The 23,194-nt window shown below is 37.8% G+C and overlaps 1 protein-coding gene across 3 annotated transcripts in view; it reads left to right on the top strand.

Annotated features, from left to right (window-relative positions):
• Positions 1 to 5,418: 5,418 nt before the first annotated feature.
• Positions 5,419 to 23,194, top strand: part of IRAG1 (inositol 1,4,5-triphosphate receptor associated 1) — a 97,417-nt gene continuing 79,641 nt past the window's right edge. The window contains exon 1 of one of the 3 annotated variants that reach the window (XM_070763202.1): positions 5,419 to 5,492. The gene's annotated coding sequence lies outside the window, so the exon portion shown is untranslated. Of the gene's footprint in view, positions 5,561 to 23,194 lie in introns of all 3 variants that reach the window. The other 2 variants (XM_070763212.1, XM_070763194.1) reach the window with 2 other exon arrangements.

Below are 23,194 nucleotides of genomic sequence, written 5' to 3' on the forward strand. Positions count from 1 at the left end.
GTTGACGTGACCTGGAGAAGGCCCACTCTGTGGGACCTAATTGGTCGCTGGGATTCATGCGGCAGAAGGCGGTCCCGGAGACTTTGCATCTGAAGTATGATTACAAAATTAACAACTGATAACTGATTGTCCATACTTAGTTAAGGTACAGTAAAATCATCTAAGATTCCTCATATCAAGATTTTTTTAAAAAAGTTAGCTGTTTTTAGTTATTTAACTGAAGTTTTAGCTTTGGAATAACATTTGTAATTCAACTGGCATGACTTTTCCCTGGGAATAAATGTTCTTGCTAATGAACAGTGAAAATTGGTCTTGGCCTCCATGAGTTGTACTAAGAATAACATCTTTAAGAAACTCTGTGTAAAATTAGAATTTCTCAGGGCAGATTGAGAGCCAGATTTGTTTATGCTTGTGCTTTTAAAATAGGATTTCATTGCAGAGCTCACTTTAGTGTTGGAATGTACTTTCTAGGCATGTATGGGCAATTTTCTACTGGATTTTTCCTGTTTTAACGAATTGTATAATACTGACAATATTCTAACAGGGAAAGCTAGTGCAGGTGGCAAAACTAGAATGAAAGACAATTGAACAACTTGAAATCATTCTCAGAGTGTTCATCGGTAATATGGCAACAAACTGAAGTAAATTGAATTGAGTGAGCTTCATAGCTAAGCCATGTATTTTGTAATAGTTTGATAAGGGAGTTAGATGGAGAGCTAAATAAATAACCTAGTAAACAAAATAAAATAAAATAAGTCTTCTTTGGTACAAATAGCTTGAAATTACAGTAATATACAGAATTGGCTTGAGTAGAAGATATGGCAATAAAAAATCAGAGGATTTACTCCGCTGGCAGTAAAATTACAAATTGCATTACAAATAGTCCCAAGCTTACCAGCATTATTTTAATGATTGCTTGAAATGAAAATGGCACAGAAAAAAGTGACTTAACGCCAGTCCTTACACTTACAACCGTCACAGCATCCCCATGGTTAAATAGTAAATATTCAGGCACTTCAGCATATACAGTATTTACAATGGTTGTAATATCTCAGGGTCATGTGATCCCCATATGCAACCTTCTCAATCAACTTCCAAAAATCAAAATCAATAGGGAAAGGCAGATTTGCTTAACAAATTCATGATTCATTTAACAATCACAGTGATTTATTTAACAGCTATGGCAAAAATGGCAAAAAATTGGGCACGAGTCTCTTAATAAGCACTTTGCTTAGAATGAAAATTCTGGTCCCAATTGTGGGTGTAAGTTAAGGACTTCTGTAATATTTTAACATAAAATTCGGACCAGTTAAATACTAAGGAAGGCAGGTACTAATGGTTGGCATAATATTAGAGGTGGTATTCAGCAGGTTCTGACCAGTTCTGGAGAACCGGTAGCAGAAATTTTGAATAATTCAGAGAACTAGTAAATACAGTGATACCTTGTCTTACGAACCCTCCGTCGTACAAAAATTTCAAGATACGAACCCGGGGTTTAAGATTTTTTTGCCTCTTCTTCCAACCTATTTTTACCTTACGAATCCGCCGCCACTGCTGGGATGCCCCACCTCTAGACTTCCGTTGCCAGCGAAGCGCCCGTTTTTGCGATGCTGGAATTCCTGCAAAAACGCGGAAGTCCGGAGGTGGGTTTCCCACGGAGGGGAGCCTCAAGGGAATCCCAGCAGCGCAAAAACAGGCGCTTTGGCTGGCAAAAGGGGTGAATTTGGGGCTTCCATGCATTAATTGCTTTTCCATTGATTCCTATGGGAAACATTGTTTCGTCTTACGAACTTTTCACCTTACGAACCTCGTCCTGGAACCAATTAAGTTTGTAATACAAGGTATCACTCTACCACCTCTGATTGGCCACGCCCCCATCTATTCTCTGCCTCCCAAGTCCCAAATGATTGGGAGGAAATGGGAATTTTGCAATAATGTTCCCCTGGAGTGGGGAGGGAATGGAGATTTTTCACTATCCTTCCCATGCCATGCCCAGAGAAATGGGAGTAAAACAAATTGAATCATCATATGTGTGAAATATTTTAAAGTGAAATAGTAACATTAATATAAGATTGAGTAGAAAGACATTTTAACCCTGCTGTTCTGTTCAGGTCTGTGAGACCCGAAATAAAAGTTTGAGACCCTATAAAATTTTTTCCTTGCATATCTGAAACTTGAAATTCCATGGCTTTGCATCATTTCTCTCTATGAGAATTTTTTTGGGGGGGGTGGGGGGCTTCTTTCTTGCTGAAAACAAAATAGTCCCTAGAGTTCTGTTCACGGGTCACCCTGACCCGGACCGAATATTCTTCATTTGAAGAGCTTATGTGTGGTCAATTTGAAAACCTTTTTCACTTGGAAAGTAGTCTGAACATTGCTGCACACAATGATATAAAAATTGAACTGAAAAAATTATGCATATTGCTTTATTTTGAACATAAAAGGCAGACCCCCCCCTTTATTTGTGAACTTTTTTTCAATTTATACATACCGTAGTTTAGCTTGCAAAATGTGCTCAATTTTACTAAAGTTGGTGTGGGATTGGTAGTTTGAACATTTCTGAACATAAGAAAAATATAAATGAACTGAAAGAAATGATGTTTATGGGTTTTTTAAAATCAGAAATAAGGTCGTCGTCCGTCCCCCCGGCTGCTTGCAAGCTTGCAGACTTGAATAAATTAAACACATGATTTAGGTATTTTAATATCAATGTTTTTCAGTGTGATATTTTCAAATGACCTCATAATCTTTCTGTCCACTAATGTATGTATTTTAGAATGCCATAACTTTTAAAAGGATTTGGTGTTCTAGCGGTGCAGGGCTACCCAAATTTTTGTTACCATACTGTGGGTGTGGCTTATGCAGGATGCCATGCATTTTCTTTCAACATCTTTCAGTGCAAATTGGGTGCAGCTCCATTTTTGCTACCCCACTGCGTCCCGTCCCCCCACCCCCAGTCTGGGCAGTAGCCCACCCCTGTGTTCTAGGCATCTTTTCATGTTTTGAACTCTGACAACCTGTCAGATTTCATTCTTTCTCCTTTGTAGTAAATTTTCCTCCCTAAAGTGCTTGGTTTATTTCTTTTAGGTTTTCAAGGAAATAACTCTTGAAATATTAATCCTAATGTTTGCATTCAGGGCTGCTGAATTGACTGTTACCCTGCGTTTCCTTTTGAAATACAATACATCACTGGAGACCTATCTCCATTTACAAGGCATATGGGGTTATTGTATTTTGCAGCTATTTAGATTTTAAGCACTATCTTCAATTTGTCACTTTTAGGATTTCTGGTTCACAGTGGGCTACCTTTGCCAAGTATTTATTTTTATTGGAGCAAATTTGTATGAATCCTGAGAAAGATATTTCTTCCCTCTTCTATTCCATAGCATAGACAATAATGTTGGAAAACTAAGTTACAGTGATTAAATGAATGAGTTTAATTGTTGGATTAATTAGATAGTAAAGCCAGATGGCAAAACTAGAATGTTTTATTGGAGGTGGGTTTATTTCTCCCTAAGGCTTGAGCGTTATATACCTAGTATAAAAGTTTTATTTAATGTCTCAACCGTTATAAATAACAAGAATTCTCTTTTCTTGGAAAAGTTGGGAATATTCCTTAAATTTGACTATATAATAGCAGTCTGCAAATCTGAGAGGGGAGATATCTTGGAAAGGTTTAAGAGGGTGGAAGAGGAAGTAGAAAAGGAGGAAGAGAAGAAGAAAGGTAGAGGAAGAGTGAAGGAGTTAGTAGGTAGGAGGAGGAGTTGAAGAAAGAAAGAGATGACTCGAGAAAGAATGATAAAAGAAATAGACTGGGGAAGATTAAGAAAAGAATGGACTAAGAAGAGGACTCTTGAATAAATGATAAGAATGTGTATTTATATATGCTTTCTGTAATATTGGAGGTATTTACATTGCCCTTTCAACTTCCAAAACTATCCTATAGCCCTGCAGTTCCTGCAGTTTCCCTACCAAGACTTTTTGCAAATGGTTTAATATTACCTGCTTCCTAAGGCTGAGAGGTACTGAATGTTCCAGGGTCATCCAGCTGGCTCACAAGTTTTCAGCCCAATGACTTAACCACCATAGCAAACTGATTCTTGCTCTAGGATTCCAGGAATCCAGAATTAGGGCACTATCTTTATCAAATTGACCAATTGTTTACAAAATAGTGACAAATTCATCCAGAACCTTTTAATGACAAAATGATTAAATTCACCAGAAAAAAACAAGGGGGGGGGGGGGAGAGGGAGAAAACACATTGAGTATTTTAAATAATGTCTTCAGAAAAGGTCATGAAAAAACTGAAGAAGCTTCTCAGATGAGAAGTTAAATGTCTTCAAAGAAAAACAAAGTCCAGTTGCCTTTTGAAAAATCATCTCTGAGACAATCATGATCTAGAAGATTGAGAATCTCTATAGGCCAAGAGTGTCAAACTGGCGGGTCAAGGGCCGGATGCGTAAATGCCCATTCACAGTTTAGCAAAGGGGGGAAAGTCGTGATGCCATAGAAAGTCATGAGAAAAAGGCCATATAGGCAAATTAGGTAGTGTTAATGGTGGGAAGGTATGCATCTCCAGACAGTACATAAATGTCATAAAGTTCTTTGTGTTCTTCATTAAATAGTTCAATTTGGTATTTATCTAATTTGCTTAAAAATAAAAATAAATCCCAGCCATGTTAACAGGATTGATGTGCTGATTCCATTATTGATTCTGTGATATGATAAATAATGGAAGATTTCACTATTCTGTCTAAATCCATAAAAACTAGGAGTTTATGGCTGCGAGTAACTTTGAGAGTCCAAATTTTAAAAATCAGGTTTGTACCAGGTGAGATTCATGGTATAAAAGAAATTACCAGTACTGCTTGTCTCTCCTCTTATTATGTAAGATGCAAGTAGATGTAAATACTGTAGCATCCTTTTTGATATGAATTTTTAGTTTGCATTTCTAAATAGGAGAATGCAGTCTTAATCTGGAACTAGGTCAGAGGTTTTTCCAAAATGTGTAGGTGTAGTTAATATGTTGTTGAAAGCTTTGTTCACAAGTAGTGTGAAAAGAAGATTTCAGAAAAACGCTTTTCCTAATACAGTACATACACCTGCATTAAGAGTTAACACAATCTTGAGATTTCATCTGTTTCCTATGTGCCCATTTTAAATTTAGTTATTCAGAAATGAGTAATGTCCTCGTGGTAGAAATTGTGAGAGAATGCTAATTGGGATCTGCTTCTTTTCTTTTAGCATTTCTGCTAAAATAGGAGAAAGCATTTGCTTAGCTTTCGGAATAGTTTCATAAAATGCGTTTTTAATGTTAGAAGCTTGGCTAAGTCTAGCAAGTGCTTTAGCTTTGTTAAGGGAGCCAGATGTTACACATTGACCTTAAATGGTAAAAGCTCCCAGAGTGAATAGGAGAGAGAGTGTGAGAGAGAAAGAGGGAGAGAGAGAGAAGCTTTGCTGAATGGGGACAATTAGAAATTGCTCAGTTTTTGGTAAGTGGTCACTGCGATTCAAGGGTAAAGCACTTTCTTCAGCCAAGGAACCCTTTTCTACCTTAAAGGTACAGTACCACATCATTATGCTTTAGTGGAGTCTTATTGATTGTCTTGAATTTCAGTTTCCTAAGCAGGGGTATCTTGGTAAAGTACTTAGCTCACTTCCTTCTCCTGTGCTGTTTTGAAAGTACATATAAAACATGATCAAGAAATGTCAGCTGATGTTTAATCCAATTAATGTTATCACTAAATTGTGATCCATTTATAAATGAGTGTAAAAATAAGCATTCTAGCACTAACTGTATGAGCTCTATGCTACATGCTCACTTAATAAGAGCACAGAGTCAAATTGCCTGCTTTGATGAAATATCTATTTGACTTTGGAACCTGTCTTTTCAGAAGATTCTCCAAAATTGTGACATTAGAATGGTGATTCTCCATTTCTGTTTGTTTTATTTTTGTTTGTTGTTTTTAAACACCTATAAGCAAACCCTGGAGATTTCTTTAAGGATTTCTAAAATTAAGTGTAAATGAACTTTAAAAAGATCTTATTGCAGGATTGGATTGTAATTGCTTTGCAGATAATTAACATTTGTTTATAAATAATTGTTAAGTATATTAGGTATTCTGATACCTTGGTTCAGGTTTGTTGGCTACCATGAACTGAAAGATTATAGGGATAATATATTTATACAAGCAAAGCTGGACTGGCTTAAAAGTATTCCAGCATACATTTTTAAATAAATTTGTCAAGAATTCTAACTTCTGGAAATATTTATTGCATATTTGTAATATGGTTGATAACCTAGCCCTTTTCAATAACTATAGCTTATTTGAAAAATTATGTCTTTTGTATGGCATCACAGTACTGTATTTTACAGCAAATATGTGGAAGAGCACTGTGCTATTTCCAATAGAACATATTATTTCTGTTCCTTCTGACTAGTCTCCTTTAAGAACAAAATACGTTCCCATATCTGGGCTTTCTGGTGTTCTTAATTTCTTATGTACATTTTTCCTGTAATTAACTGCTCTATTGGAATGCATGCTATATTTGTTTATCTTTCTTTTCTGCCTTATTCTTGTATATTCAAGAGTTTGAGTTAGTTGTAATCTCTAAGGATCAGAAAATATCTTTCATAGCTGGTCTTCGAGACTCAGAGCCAAAGTGTTCCTGAATACTTTTGATACATTTGACATCATCTTCTAAATCAAAAAAATGAAAGCAGGAAATGTCACACTTTAATGCTCATATTTCAACATCCCCTGCTGTTATGCATGTGAATGAGTGAGACAGAATGAAGAGCACAATAGGATTAGGATCCTAAAAAATTACTGTAAGAACTTGGTTGCCTTCTTTGTATGTTACTCCTGGAATATCACCAGGGTATCATTTTGTTTTCACTTCTTAAGGCCTGGATGCTATATATTATTTGAAACAAGTTTTAAATCATTCAGGAAAACAGAAGATGTTCTTAATATTTATACCAAGTACTACCCTGTTTCCCCCCAAAATAAGACATCCCCTGATAATAAATTCAATCGGGCTTTTGAGTGCATGGTAATAAGGTCAAGTACTTATTTCAGAGTTCAAAAAAATAAATAAGACAGGGTCTTGTTTTTGGGGGAAAATGGGTATAATCAACTACAGTCTATAGCTTGTAATGCTTATGGTATATTAAAGCGTAGCAGTTCAGGTGTTACATTCTAGAGTGTTGCATATGAAAACTTTCAAATTGCACTTATTTTTATGCAGGAAAACTATATTGTGAGTTTTAACAAGACCCACAGAAAGGTACCGTAATGCTTTTTAAACAGGAATATTTGCTTTGGCTCTTATTTTTAGGAATGTATTAGTGAGTGCTTAATGATATAAACTAGCATTTTGTGGAAGATATCAAGATTTAAAAAAATGTCTCATGGACAGATAAATACCTGAAATTAACCATCTGTCCCCTATAAATCATGATGTACAAACAATTAAGTTGCCTTGATAACACAGCACTCTGATTATTTATTGAGACGATGTCTTGCCAGAACATGTTCTGCCTTCTGCCTTTATTTGGGTTTTGGCCTTAATTAGATCTTATTTCTCTTTTTAAATGGTATTGTTGAATGCCAGTCTTTCCTGTGAGGATAAGAGGATCTGTAGATCATTTATATATCTTCGTTCAACTTTATTGACACTCTGAATGGAGTTGTTTCCCAGCCCGTCCTTATTTTAAAAGGATTCTTTGCAAAGATGTGACCATTTTAAAAGTGCATATTTTTTGATGCAAATCTTCCTCCCTGTGTACAATTTTAAATAGCCTATTCAAGAGGAATCACAATGGATGAGATCTAATCCACAACACAATAGTAGAATCATCCACATGCAGTCAGTTAAAAAACAAAGGTGGCACTGGAAAAGAGTCAAGAAGGCAAAAAAAAAAGTGAGTGTGAGGTTAGGAAAGAGAAGATGCTTCACTCAATTCCTGATGTAATTTTTAAAAATATACAATTTGTTTTATATCCCTTTTAAAAAGTAATCACTTGTTTTTTTACAACTCCAAAGCCCTTTATTTCGTTCTAATCGCTCAAAAAACTTTCTGTGAGGGTGGGAATGAGGTAGAGTGGTCATGTTCTGCTCAGGAAGCTATTACACACAGAACTTTCAAAATAAAATGCGAAATGAAATTTCAGGGAAGCCTATGCTAAAAACCATAATATGAAAGATTGAATTGAAATAAACCAATTTATGGGTACAAGTTATTGATACCATCAGCTCACACAATTTTATGGTGAGAAGAAATTAAATTTGGATCAAATGGATTAATAACATGTTTTAAAGAATTCCTACCTATTTAGTCATCTTAATTGTGTATTTTATTGTGAGGGAAAATGTTTCTTTCTCTGTTCAAATAAGTATATAAATAAAAGAAAATAGCACAGTACATGTATTTTCATAGTAAAACACAGTAGAAGACACAGTAAAGGAATATGTGCAGAAACATGGGGTATGCTATAATGAAACCTACTTTTTCATACTGCATAAATAACTATTGTTTATAATATCAACATTTGACTCTTCCATCTTCCTATTGATTATGTGCCGTTACTTTGATGTCAACTCTTAGCAGCCACCCAGATATTCTTTGTGACAATCTGTTCCTAACTTGGTGCTTTGGGTCAGTATTTCCCAACCGTGGCAACTTGAAGATATTTGGACTTCAACTCCCAGAATTCCCCAGCCAGCATTCGCTGGCTGGGGAATTCTGGGAGTTGAAGTCCAAATATCTTCAAGTTGCCAAGGTTGGGAAACACTGCTATAGGTCTTCCAAAGGTGCACCCTATGGTGAGCCCAGCTATCTTTCATTGTCTTTTCTTCCATTTCCACAAGAACCTTCTCCACAGAGCTAGATTTTTTCATAATGCCTCCAAAATATGGTAATTTGAGTCTGGTCATCTGTACTGTGTAAATTCCTTAAGCAATAAAAATAGCCATATAGTTATTTGTGAAACTATGATACATTATATGCTGCAATCGTAGAGTATAAAATAAAAATAATAGTATTTGCACACGATTATTGATTGCTCTAATTCACATATAGTAGATTGACTAAAAAAATCAGTGATGGGAGGAACTTTAACTGCACGAAACCCATATTGCTGATTAAAGTTTGAATATCTCATTAAAATGTCAGGTGATGTTTAAGTTAGAAATTATTTCCTTAGAAACATCCCTGTTCAGACTTGGCTATACAGTGTTCCCTCGATTTTCGCGGATTCAAACTTCGCGAAACATCTATACCACGGTTTTTCAAAAATATTAATTAAAAAATACTTCGCGGTTTCCCCCCCTATATCATGGTTTTTCCCGCCCGATGACGTCATATGTCATTGCCAAACTTTCGTCTGCCTTTAAAAAAATTTTTAAAAAATAAACTTTAATAAATAAACATGGTGAGTAATAATCTAAATGGTTGCTAAGGGAATCGGAAATGGTAATTTAGTGGTTTAAAGTGTTAAGGGAAGGCTTGGGATACTGTTCATAGCCAAAAATAGTGTATTTACTTCCGCATCTCTACTTCGCGAAAATTCGACTTTCGCGAGTGGTCTCGGAACGCATCCCCCGCGAAAAGTGAGGGAACACTGTATATACTAATTCACTTCCATCTTGAACTAAACAAATTATGGGATCCTATCTTGCGTATTGCTGTGGCAGCTTTTAGAAGGTTTTCCTAAGCTGAATAAGAGCTAGGATTTTCTTTTATAACCTTGCCAACTCAGAAGCAACTCCGCTCTGTAAACTATGAAGCAACAATCAGTACAAACAAGTCTCAGCAAATGCAAAATGCCCTTCCTTCCCTACTTCCCAATCTGTGAATAGGCCTCCATTGCAGACATGACTTGCTATTAGTAGGGGCACTATAAAATTGTGTATAAAAATACACAATATTTTCCCAGAAAATTTTTGGAAGATCTGAATTTGAGAGCAAATTTTAAATGCTGCTTTGGCAGAAACTTTGGGCCAGGTGAGACTTTTCTAATGTTTCTCTCTATAAAACTTAATACTAGTCATTCTTTATTTTAATTCATAAAAATAAAAGTACCGTAAATAATCATGCTAAAGTGAATGTTCCCATGGGTTTGCAAATCATATACCCTCTCTATGGACTTTCTTTAATTCTTTCCATTCATGTTTGCCTTAAAAGCCATTTTGTATCTGCTCTGAATATAAAAGCACATGCCAGTTTAACAAGCAAAAAGATGCTATAAAAAGTCTGTTGCTCTGTTTAAATGCCTCCATGGTTACTATGGCAATTACATTCTTTAACTGATGTGAGAATTGACAACAGTTCACTGTCATGCCTCTGATTAATTCAAGGAGACTAGTCCCATTAGGACTGTCTTCTTCAAAAACATTTTGCTTGAAATATCATAGGTTGCATTTAGGTTCAGTGTGTGAATATGTGTAAAATAGCTTGAAGTTACTAGGACTTAATTATTCTTAATCATGTCTAGGAGTCTAGCTCCATATAAAAGCAAACATATATGATATCCAGATATTTTCAGGATAACAAACTAAAATAGTTTAAGGCCACAATCATAAACGGTTATACCGTTTGCATTGTATTTATATTGGACTTTTGCCAAACCAAAATTGGAACTGATGAGAGACTTGTGTAGTTTCCTAGCAGTATAAGTTATCTCAAGATTGAGGGCTCCGGTAGCATCAGCTTTTTGTGATAGTTTGCTACGAGAGAGAGTTGCTAACCTTTTCTCTCTTGTACATTACAGGTAGTTCCCCTGGACGGGGGGGGGGGACGGGACACAGTGGGGTAGCAAAAATGGAGTTCCACCCCAGAACACCCAATTTGCACTGAAAGATGTTGAAAGAAAATGCAGGGCGTCCTGCATAAGCCACGCCCACAGTGTGGTAGTAAAAAATTTGGTAGCCCTTTACTGCCTGGAGGTTTCCAGAAGGTAATTTGGAAACCAAACCTGCTCTCAAATTTTCTCCTTCTTTCTCATTCTTTGCTACTTGCATTCAGTAGATTGAGGAAAGGTGCCGCCAATAATATACAAATACCATTGGGCGAGCCGATTGTTATATATTTGAAATGCATTGGGCCAAATGCATAGTATTTTGCCATTGGATTTCTGTCTCTGTTTATTAGTATTCACTTGCCTCCAGTCTGCCTAGAAAATATTGTTATTTTTCTAGCGCAAAAAGCCATCTCCAATGCTCTGACAACAAGGAGTAGGTGAAAAGAATAGGTTTTGTAAGATAGATATGATTAGGTCTCCAGCTATTTTAAAACAAATCAAGTTGCAAACAAACACAAATGAATTTTGTCTGTGCTTGGCTAAGATCAGGCTCTGCTAGTACTTGTTTGAAAGATCTTCTGGAGCACCTAAGCTATAGTCTGGAGCAGCAATGTCAAACTTGATTTCATTGCGGGCCACATCAGAATTGTGTTTGACCTCAGTGGACCAGGGTGGGCATGATCAGCTCAACTTCACTCTTGTCGGAGGGGGGGATCTGTGGTGGCCCCAGCACTCTGCCAGCAAAAAGGTGCTTCTGAGCTCAAGTTCCAGCTGTGATTGCCTCCTGCAACCAATGTTCCCTCTAATTTTTTTTCGGTGTGGGCGGAAAAGTATAGTGTCTGAGCGGCAGTCCCTTTGGGACTGGGCGGCATAGAAGTATAAATAAATAAATAAACAAACAAACAAACAAATAAATAAGAAAAAATTTCCCTTTTTTTATTAAAAGAAATTAATAATAAAACCAAACCAAAATTATTATTACTATCTTCTCCTCTTTTTCCATCCCTGTCTCCTCCCCCCTTGTGTGTGTGTGTGTGTGTGTGTGTGTGTGAACTCTTGAACCATTTCCAATAACAGCTGAGCTATTGGAAATGGTTCAAGAGTTCACACACACACACACACACACACACACACGGCTGGTTTTTTCCCCCTCTGTTATTATTTGGGTGCTTTTTATCATATGCTTTAAATCAAGAGTCATTTCTCTCTCTTTCTCTCTCCCCCTCTTGCTCTCTCTCTCTTTTTCTCACTTTCTCTCTCCCTCTCTTTTTCTCTCTCCCCCTCTTGCTCTCTCTCTCTCTCTCTCTTTCTCTCTTCTCTCTCTTGCTAACTCTCTACCCCTCCTTTTTCTCTCTCTCTTTCTCAGTTACTTTCTCTCTCCCCCTCCCCTCTCTCTCTGTCAGCGAGGGGGCTGCGAGAGCGCTTTCTCCGAGCGCTTCGGGAACACCTGCCCTGCCTCTACTGCAGCCCCCTTGCTGAAAGTCCGGGACGAAAGTGCTCCCAGCGAGGAGGCTGCGAGAGGGACGGAGCAGGCATTCCTGAAGCATGCGGAGAAAACCCTCTCACAGCCCCTTCATTGGGAGCACTTTTGCCGAACCAGCCCCATCGCCGCTGCCCCTCTGTTCCAGCCCCGCCCTCCCAAAGAGTGGGGCTGCCACGTCCTGGCCAATTGCATCCCTCTTGCCAGGAGCGCGGATGAGGACGAGGAGAAGAAGCTGCAGCGACTGCCGAGGGAGAAGTCTCGCCCAAGGCAGGAGGCGGCGGAGGAGGAGAGGGGACGGATCAGGCGGGCGGGGGGCAGGGCCGAGAGGCCAGGAGCGTGAGGGGGCCGGAGGCACCATGGAGAGGCAGGGGCGGCCCCGGCTCCCTTCTACTGCCCGCGCCTCCCTGCCCGCCCCCCTCGCAGGCTGGCAGGGGGATGGGGAGCGCGCGCCCGAGGAAAAGGGTGCACGGGGGGTATTTTGGAGCGCGCGCACGCACATTCACGCAGCTTACAGGGAACGCTGCCTGCAACCCTTTGCCAGCAAAAACAGTGCTTGGGTAGCCCTTGCGTTCTCCATTTCTAGCTGCAACAGTCTCCTGAAACCCTCTGCCAACAAAAACAAAGCTCGGGAGGGTCACATGCAGCCCTCCCGAGCTCTGTTTTCCCTGGCAGTGGCCCCACAGGCCAGTCCTTTGCTGTCTCCAGGTGGCCCCGCAAGCCAGATCTAAGCAACCCATGGGCCTTGAGTTTGACACCCCTGGGTTAGAGTAAAACTTGAAAACCATCATGGAAGAAGTCATTAGCAAGCCATCCATGTTACTGCCAAGCAAATTGTATGACTGTGTCTGGGAAGCTACTCAGAATCAAGTTTAACTCGAGGGCAGGGAGTCATTGCTCACAGTCACTCATGCCCTCATCACCTCGAGGTTTGATTACTGCAACGCTCTCTACATGGGGCTACCTTTGAAAAGTGTTCGGAAACTTCAGATCGTGCAGAACGCAGCCGCGAGAGCCATCGTGGGGCTTCCAAGATTCGCCCACGTTTCCTCAACACTCTGTGGCTTGCATTGGCTGCCAATCAGTTTCCGGTCACAATTCAAAGTGTTGATCATGACCTTTAAAGCCCTACATGGCATTAGGACCAGACTACCTCTGGAACCGCCTGCTACCGCATGAATCCCAGCGACCAATAAGGTCCCACAGAGTTGGCCTTCTCCGGGTCCCGTCGACTAAACAATGTCGTTTGGCGGGCCCCAGAGGAAGAGCCTTCTCTGTGGCAGCCCCGGCCCTCTGGAACCAGTTCCCCCCAGAGATTAGGATTGCCCCCACCCTCCCTGTCTTTCGTAAACTACTCAAGACTCATTTATACTGCCAGGCATGGGGGAGTTGACATATTCTTTCCCCCTAGGCCATTACAAGTTATGCATGGTATGTTTGGTTTTATAATAAGAGTTTTTAGTTGTTTTTATTATTGGATTGTTACATGTTGTTTTTATTATTGTTGTTAGCCGCCCCAAGTCTACAGAGAGGGGCAGCATACAAATCCAATAAATTATTATTATTAAATTATGAAGGTACTTGGCACCCTAGAAAGAACATTATTTAGTCAGTTTTCATTAGATTTTTCCACACATATAGATGCTACTCCATCAAATCGGAAGAGCTTTCTGGAATTCTGAAGAAAGAATTAAGCACAACAAGCTGTATATAGTTCTGATAACCACAGGTGTTTGGGATAAGGCTGTCACTGCAGTGGCTTTTTCCTTAGAACAATATGTTGTCCCTAGCCAAAATAGAAACTGACCGTATTTTGTGTGCATGAGGAATTAACTGTTAGATCCATGTGATGGTGAAGCAAGGAGGCATTTTTGTAGAACACTGTGCTTCTGCAGCATCTTGTTCCCACATAAGGACCCCCCACCCCACCCCCAAATAATCGCTGAATCATGGTTGATTTTAAAGTGCGTGGGCCCAATAGGTAAACGTTGGAGCAGTAAAATTAAATATGAGAAATTTACTCTCATAAGTTACTAAATGGCATATTGCCTGTACTCTCATTTTCTTCAAAAACAGGTAATCCAGATTTACAACAGTTCATTTTAGTGACCATTCAAAGTTACAATGGCACTGAAAAAAGCGACTTATGACTATTTTTCAAAGTTAGGACCATTTCTAAGCATTTCTAAGGTCACGTGATCAAAATTCAGATGCTTGGCAAATGATGATCACATATTTTGTCATATTTTTGTCATTGTCATATTTTTTGACAATTACAGGGTCATGTGATCATCTTTTGCAACCTTTTGACAAGCAAAGTCCATGATGAGGTCAGATTCAGTTACATAGAAACATAGAAACATAGAAGACTGACGGCAGAAAAGACCTCATGGTTCATCTAGTCTGCCCTTATACTATTCCCTGTATTTTATCTTAGGATGGATATATGTTTATCCCAGGCTTGTTTAAATTCAGTTACTGTGGATTTATCTACCACGTCTGCTGGAAGTTTGTTCCAAGGATCTACTACTCTTTCAGTAAAATAATATTTTCTCATGTTGCTTTTGATCTTTTCCCCAACATAACATAACATAACATAACATAACATAACATAACGTAACATAACAACTGCAGTGATTCACTTAACAACTGTGTCAAGAAAGGATGTAAAGTGGGGTAAAACTCATTTAACAAATGTCTCACTTAGCAACATAAATTTTAGACTCAATTGTGGTCATAAGTCAAGCAGGGTCCGGTGTACCAAAAATATGTATTTTTCTATTTATTTCATGTAGTTTGTGGTTCTGTCAGGAGCTTTTTTTTCTCTGTCAAAGACACACTTAGATTTTTTATAAAAACTAAGAGGAAGGAACAGAATGCAGTTTTCTTCTTCCAATATACATGAGCTCACATTGCTTATAGAGCAAATAAACAAAAAAAATTGTAACTAGAATACTTTGTGAATCTTTTATGCTGGTACAGAATGAAGCAAGCACTTTGTCGTGCAAACAGGCCAAATTTTTTGTAAACAGGCCTATGGTCAAAGAACCTTTGGATGAACTAGAATTAAAAATAAATAAGCAATGTGGGATAACTATTTTAACATTTTCATTATAATCCCAATGGTATTCTTGAGTGTTCGGACCCATGGGCTTCTAGCCAAATTACATATTCGTATATGGCCAGATCTCTCAAATTGTCATCTCAAGTTTTGTTTAGGCTTCCTTCTGTGTAAATTAATGTACTTTTTGGCAAAGTCCTGGTTTTCAAGTTAAATTTTTTTTTTAAAAAAATGTAAGATATGGCATTGCTTTGCTCCATCATAAATCAATAATCATAGAGTTTATTTATGCCTTTCTTCCTAAATAGTACCTAGTTGGAGTATTATGAACAGTTCTCTATCCTGGATTTGTTTCCTTGCTTTTAGTACCAGAATTTGTAACTGATTATTTTCATTGCTCTTAAATCCTACGGATATTACTGAAAAGAAGAGAGAGACTCACTGACATAATTAGAACTTAAAGCATTTAGGCCTTTCTGTGTCCCTATATTTTTTATATGCTATTTCCTAAACATGTTACTGCAGCTTCAGCAGTAAATTGATTTTCCAAGTTACAAAATGTGGTTCACTGTGTTCATTTTCATCTTTTCTTTATTTAGTACTTGGAACAGAGTCTAAGAATTAATTAGCAGCAATGAAAGATTGGGCTCTTTTTGACAACCATGTTCTTTCTGCCTCATTTTTGGAAAATGAGCAATACGGAGCCATAAATGATTTTTAAAAAATCTTTAATCATCATATTCATCTGGGTAGGTTTAACACCTAAAACAATGACGCTGCTATTGGGTATTATATGCCTGAGACACGAGAGACAGGGACAGTTTTTTCCCTCTCACCATCACTCTGCTGAATACCTAATACTCAAAATGCTGTGTTATGTCTAGGTATATTCACCCATGTTGTATGACTGTAGTATTGTTATCCTTCTCATGATTTTTACTATCCCGTCTTATTGGTATCATCATTATGGTTATTAATACTCTATTGTTTTGCATGTGCACAAAGACAAATTCCTTGTATGGTTATTGAAACGGATGTCCAAGTGCCTCCTCTATATTGGTTGAGGCAGGCAAGATTCCCTTGGGTACCATTTGCTGGGGGTCAAGGGAAAGGGAGGGTTTTGTGTTCCCTTTCTGCTCAAGATCCCCATGTACAATTGGTGGGCCACTGTGTGACACAGGATTTGTTTGTTTGTTTGTTTGTTTTGTTTGTTCGTTCATTCATTCATTCATTCATTCATTCCAATACATAATAATACACAATGAAGGTTATAGTGGATATACTTGAAGTGAAATATATCAAGGAGAGAATAAAAGAGAAGAGAAAATATAGGAATAAAATATATCAATGAGAGCATAGAAGAAAAGATATAGGGATAGAAGAGAAGCGATATGAGATACAGGAGAGACAATAGCATAGGGGTGGGAGGCACGCTAGTGCACTTATGCTGGACTCGATGGGCTTTGGCCTGATTCAGCATGGTTCTTCTTGTGTTCTTGTGTGCTTAATTACACACTTGGCCAAATAAAGTATTCTTCTAATTCTATTCTTGTTAACATGTTTCAAGTCTGTTGAAACACTCTTCCGAAACATGATCCAATGTCCAATTTGGCTTGTCCCCGCATCCCCTTTGGCCTATCTTTGGTTATCATTATTGGTTGTTTCTAACAATATTTTAACAGTTAGTTTCTTCCAGCCACTAGTTAGACCTGAGAAAAGCTGCAGCTCTGAAGGTTCAAGTCTTCAAACTTTGCCTGCTCTTTGTGTTTGAGCACCTATACTCAACTTTCTATGGTTCTATTCTTTCCCCCCTCATATTTTGACCTTGCAGTAGGCTATTTACTACCACTACCACTTGGAGGCAGCAACATCAGTGACATGAGTAGGTTGTTGATGAAATGATATTGCCAGATGGAACAGGGGCAGAGAATTCTGACAGTGAAATCTCAAGAGATCAGTCTTTAAAAAGATAATGCATAGTTGTCCACACCTATGATAGCTCTCTCCTATTTAGTTTTTTTCTATTTCATTTATAAACAATTTCCAGATATTTTCTATGAGGTGAAGTTTCTGAATTATCTCGAGTTATCGAAGCATGGAACTCATTGCCGGACTCAATTGTGTCAACCCCTAACCCCCAACATTTCTCCCTTAGACTCTCCACGATTGACCTCTCCAGATTCCTAAGAGGCCAGTAAGGGGTGTACATAAGTGCACTGGTGTGCCTTTCGTCCCCTGTCCAATTGTCTTTCCTTTCTCTCACTTATCATATATATTTTCTTTCTTTCATATATCCTCTCCTCTAAGTTCACTTTACCCTTATATATATATTACTACATGTCTATTTTTCTTCCTATGTATTTGTGTATTGGACAAATGAATAAATAAAAAAATAAAAAAAATAAAACAGTGTATGGAGGGTCTGTTACAATGTACTCACTAGAAAGCCAGTGGATTTTGAAGTAGACATCTTGTGGGAAATACAACTTGAGAGAGAAAGGAAAATTGCTTTTGATTCAAATGCAGTTCCTAGTGGCTTATATAGAGTCAGTCATATAAAACTAGTTTTTAATAGTCTTTCCTTATATGCTTCTTCAATTTCCAAATTCAGCCTGTAGCCTTGGGCTTCCCAGGTTATTTGCCCAATCAACTATTGCAGATGGTCCTTGACTTGCAAGCATTCATTTAGTGACTGCTTGAAATTACAATGGCAATGAAAAATCTGACTTAAGACCTTTTTGCACACTTAATAGCAGTCCCATGATCACGTGATCAAAATTTAGACGCTTGGCAACTGCAAGTATTTATGATAGTTGTAATATTCCAGGATCATGGGATTACATTTCGAAAAGCAAAGTCAATGGGGAAACTTAACAGAGTCATTTAACTTGCTACTAATTTAACAATTGCAGTGACTCACTCAACAACTGTGGCAAGAAAGATTGTGAAATGGGACAAAACCTACCGTACTTAGCAACTGTCTTGCTTAGCCACAGAAATTTTGGGATCAATTGCGGTTTTAAGTGGAGGACTAGCTATAATTGGAATTAATTCTATTTACTGTATCTTTCTTTTTTCTAGAAAGGTCAATTTCATCTAGGTCGGGTTTTTCCTAAGTGGTCAGCATTACCTCCCAAGGATCAATGGGACTATCAAAGGGGTTGTTGATACTGTCATTATTATTAGGTAGTTAAAATGAGATTCAGCAAATTATTTTCATGTAATGTTGGGGTCTAGTGAACAATTTGAAAATTCATGAAAGGATCGATGAGCTGAAGAGTTTGAGGGTCCCTAATGTAAGTAAAGAGTGAGTTATTGTTTGTGCACAAACAACTGTTAATGTGCATGCCTTAAAATATTTCATATAACATAAAAGCATGTTCTAATCAAAGAAAACTTAAGCCAGAAGAAAGCTGCAAGCTTTTATGGTGCCACAAAACTTGGTTCAAACAAGTTTTAGAGGTACCGTAATCGCCACCATCATCAGAAATATAAATTGCATTGCATCACAATTCTGTCATTTTAGTCATGTATGTAGTATCATGACACAGAAAAAAAGTGTGGAGCTTGCATCAGGCTGCAGCCACCAACACCCTAAATCCTCCATTACATCCCTTTATATTTCTGCTTGGTTCTGATAGATTAATTTGACTAATTCTGGAATTGTTTTACATATGGTAATCAAAGAGGAATTAAGTTTTCAATATAAGGTATCAGAATTACTTTGAACATGTCACGGAGAAGGGTTAATAAACATTTATGAGTCTAGCTTATAAAAGTTGATACTTGATTAAAACTGAGTTATGTTCCAAAAGGTTTTTTGGCTTTTTTTAAATTAGAAAGTTATTAGTTTGCTTAAAATCAACATTCCTGCTACTGATTTATTTTCCCTTCTTAACTTTTGGAGCCATATTTTCCCCTGGCAACAGTAATTTCAAGTTTCCAACATTACAGAAAGGTGTGAACAATTGCATTTTTAAATGACATGTAATATGCAAGTGAGAATTAAAAAGGTCTTGCTTGTTGGGCTTCATGTATAAACAATCTTGTGTAATGGCACCATTAAAGCTGACATCAGACAGAACATAGAACAACTTGAAGACGTAGTGCAAGATCAGAAGATGTGGAGAGACCTGTCCACATAATTGCCAAGAATAAGACATAGTGAATGAATAACACCATCATTATTGGTGGAATAACACCATCAATAATTATCCTGGAATTTGGAATAACATCATCAAAAGTTATCCTGCATATGCAGTAGTTCATTTATTTGGTGTTTCTTTACATTGAAATAATGAAGGGCTATTTGATTATATAATTGGCTTTTTGTAAGTTCTTGGTTTCTTTGTTTCCCATTTACATATGAAAGTATACAAATTAATTAGGATCTTACTATTTCCCAGTGCTTTTTTAAAAAAAATCAAAACTTCATAAACTTTGGCTTAGTACCAAAAATATCAGTGATTTCAATCTTTCCTCAGGCTTGGGGACTTTACTGTGTGGACTTCAGCAACCAGAATTCTCAGTAATAGTTATGGGATTAAACTGAACACATTGCCCAAGTTTGTGGAGACTGAACTGAATGTCAGTTTAAAGTGTCTGAGACTTGTCATGTGCACTACTATTAATCTTCTCATTGTTCCCATCACCCATCTCTTCCCATAAATGACTGTATCATTTTAACTTTGTTGCTTGTATACTTACAATTTATATTGAGTTGTTCCTAATATGATTTGATTGCTTATTTGGCCCCTATGACAAACGTTAAGTGTTGTGCTTTATGATTCTTGACAAACCTATCTTTTCTTTTAATGTACACTGAGAGCATGTGCGCCAAGGCAAATTCCTTGTGTGTTCATTCACATTTGGCCAATAAAAAATTCTATTCTATTCTATTCTATTTTTTCTATTCATTGTGTTTGCTCATAATTTAATTGTACTGTACACTAGTCCCTCACCTATCGCTGGTGTTACGTTCCAGACCCGGCCGCGATAGGTGAAATCCGCGATGGGGAATTTCTCCTCCTTCCCACCAGCTCCGGATGCCTGGAGGCGAGCAACGGCCGGCTAACCTTCCCCCCCCCCCCACTACTACTTACTCTGCGCCTGAGGAAAAGAAGGGGAGGGGGGCAAAAGAATCGCCGCCCCCGAGCATTCCCGACCCACTGCTATTCTTTGTAGCAGTTCGGCCAAACGTTGTCTTTTTTGCCTTGCCCCGGCTGGAAAGTCCCTGGTGAGCTGCCCCGGCTGATTCTTTTTTTCTCTCTCTCTTTTTTCTTTTCTTTCTTTCCCCCTCCACCCACCCAGCACTTCCTCTCCCGCCCTCGAGTCCCCGCCCCGCTCATCATTCGCCCAGCCGCGGGCTGGTTGGCTTGTCCTGCCCTTCCAAACTTCTAAGCGCTGTATCTGTGCCAACGCTGACTTCAAAACCCGTGATGAAGTGAAGCCGTGGTGGGTGAAGCGCGATATAGCGAGGGACTACTGTACTCTTTTCTGGAATTAATGTTACTGTTTCAATTAATATCAAAATTAAAATTCATTTTTATAGTTTTAAATGTGTACTATAGGTAATATTCTTTCCTCTGTGATTTTGTTTTTGTTTTTACACCAGTTTTTGCAAAATAATAGGATTAATTTAATGTTTGCTGGGACTTTGTGATTTATTTACAAAACTCTAATTCAAAATGATAATCTCTCCCTTTCTCAGTTACGTACATTGTTTTTATATTTGTATATATGCTGTCTCTTTCTTGTACAGGTAGTCCTCAACTTACTGCTATAATTGATCCCAACATTTCTGTTGCTAAGCGAGGCAGTTAAATTACTTTTGCCCCATTTTACGACTTTCCTTGCACAGTTGTTAAGTGAATCACTGTAGTTGTTAAATTTATAACACAGTTGTCAGGGATGGGTTCTAACTTACCTTGCTGCCAGTTTACTTCCTCTGGCGCTGCATGACTGTGCACATGCTCAGTGCCATAATTTTTTTTAAAAATCCATTTGAAAAAAACCCAACTGAAAACAAGATGGTGATGCATGCATAGTACCGGAACTTGGCTTCTGCACCTGCTCAGAAGAAAAAAATATGTATCAAATGTCTAAATAAATAAATAAATAAATAATTTTTTAGAAAGATGACGGCACCCATGGACTGGCACCGACTGAACAGGTTCTGTGACATCATCGTGACATCACCAGTGGGTCACCCACTACCAATGTGGGTGAACCGGTCCGAATTGGGAGGAACCCACTTTTGATGGTTGTGAAATGATTTTGATGGTTTTTCCATTGAATTTGCTTGTCAGAAGGTGGCAAAATGTGATCACATGACCTTGACAAACTGCACCGGGCATAAATATGAACTAATTGCCAAGGTTCCAAATTTTGATCACATGACTATAGGGATGTTGCCACGGTTGTAAGTGTGAAAACTATCATAAGTCACTTTTTCCAGTACCTTTGTAACTCCAAACAGTCATTAATTTATAAGTCTAAGATTACCTCTATGTAGAAAAAAGATTCCATGTGATATGATGGGTTCAGATCTATCCTTCAAACAATTGTTGTGATACATATTGCTGAGCTTTGGTATGCTTTGAAATGAACAACCTCTTCAGATGTCTGTTTTGACCAATGCTTGTTATTTCTGTTCTGGTGTCCAATCTTTTTCACTGTAAATTCAGCACCTCTCTTTGAATGATAGTGGTGACTGATTTCTAGGGTGTATCTTTAATGTACACCCTCACATCTAAAAGTAGGTAAATGGAGGTTGAATTGGGAGCCATTTTTTCTTTAGATTTGACATATAAACTGAAGATTTAAGTCTGGTATTCCAACAAGAGAGAATGAACTGAGTTACATTATTAAATGGCTTTATTAATGTATCCTGCCGATAGCACAAGGATAAGCATATTGTTATGTTGATGGATACAGTATCTCAAGAAAAAACTTTTGAGAGCTGCATGGTCGGTGATGGTATAGCAAATTGAGATGTGTTATAGCAAATGGATACATCTACTTTCTAATCTGTATTCAGAAATATATTGGATAAAAAGGATCTTGATACTTGAATTACAGCTAATCCATGAGTTAAGGGAACTGTCTACAGAAATTAGATAATTCTATGAAGACTAATAGTACTGTACTAGGAATAGACGTAATAATTATGATCCTGTACCAAACAATATCCAGATAAATCAGCTGGATGGGTAACTAGTTAGGAGAAGGGAATACTTCAAATAGGTTACTTTCTCAATCAAAGTTCTGAATTGAATGCAGGTAACTTTGTGGTTAGCTAACAAGATATTTTTTTCTGGTTCACCTGTGAATTTAATCAGTTGAAAAGGTTACATAATTTATATTAAGTTAAAAATGGCATAATAGCTGGAAGAATATATACGGTATTATTAACAGGTATAATTTGTTCCCTGAAACTTATTTTTTTTACTGGTGGTCCTTGATTTAGGACCACAATTGGAACTCCCTCCATCCATAGATCAAAAGTACAAGCAAACTTTCCCGACTTTTAAAATAAGTCTACACTTATTTTCAGAATTAGTTATTCCTTAAAATAATCTTCCCTCCCTCTCCCTCTCTAAATAAGTTTCAGCTTGCTGTTTATCTAATATGTCAGGTTACATTACACTGGATTTAACATGTACTTTTAAATTAAGCTGCAATGGAACTTTTTTGTTAGTGCAACTTTAAGCTTTACAGCAAAAGCATTTGCAAATTACATAAGTACAGTGTTGCCTCCTAGTTTCTGTAAGGGGCGTATATAAGTGCACTGATGTGCCTATCGTCCCCTGTCCAATTTTCTTTCCTTATCTCATATGTCATATATAT

The sequence above is a fragment of the Erythrolamprus reginae genome, chromosome 1 (assembly GCF_031021105.1).
Source record: "Erythrolamprus reginae isolate rEryReg1 chromosome 1, rEryReg1.hap1, whole genome shotgun sequence".
In the NCBI taxonomy this organism is placed as follows: domain Eukaryota; kingdom Metazoa; phylum Chordata; class Lepidosauria; order Squamata; family Dipsadidae; genus Erythrolamprus; species Erythrolamprus reginae.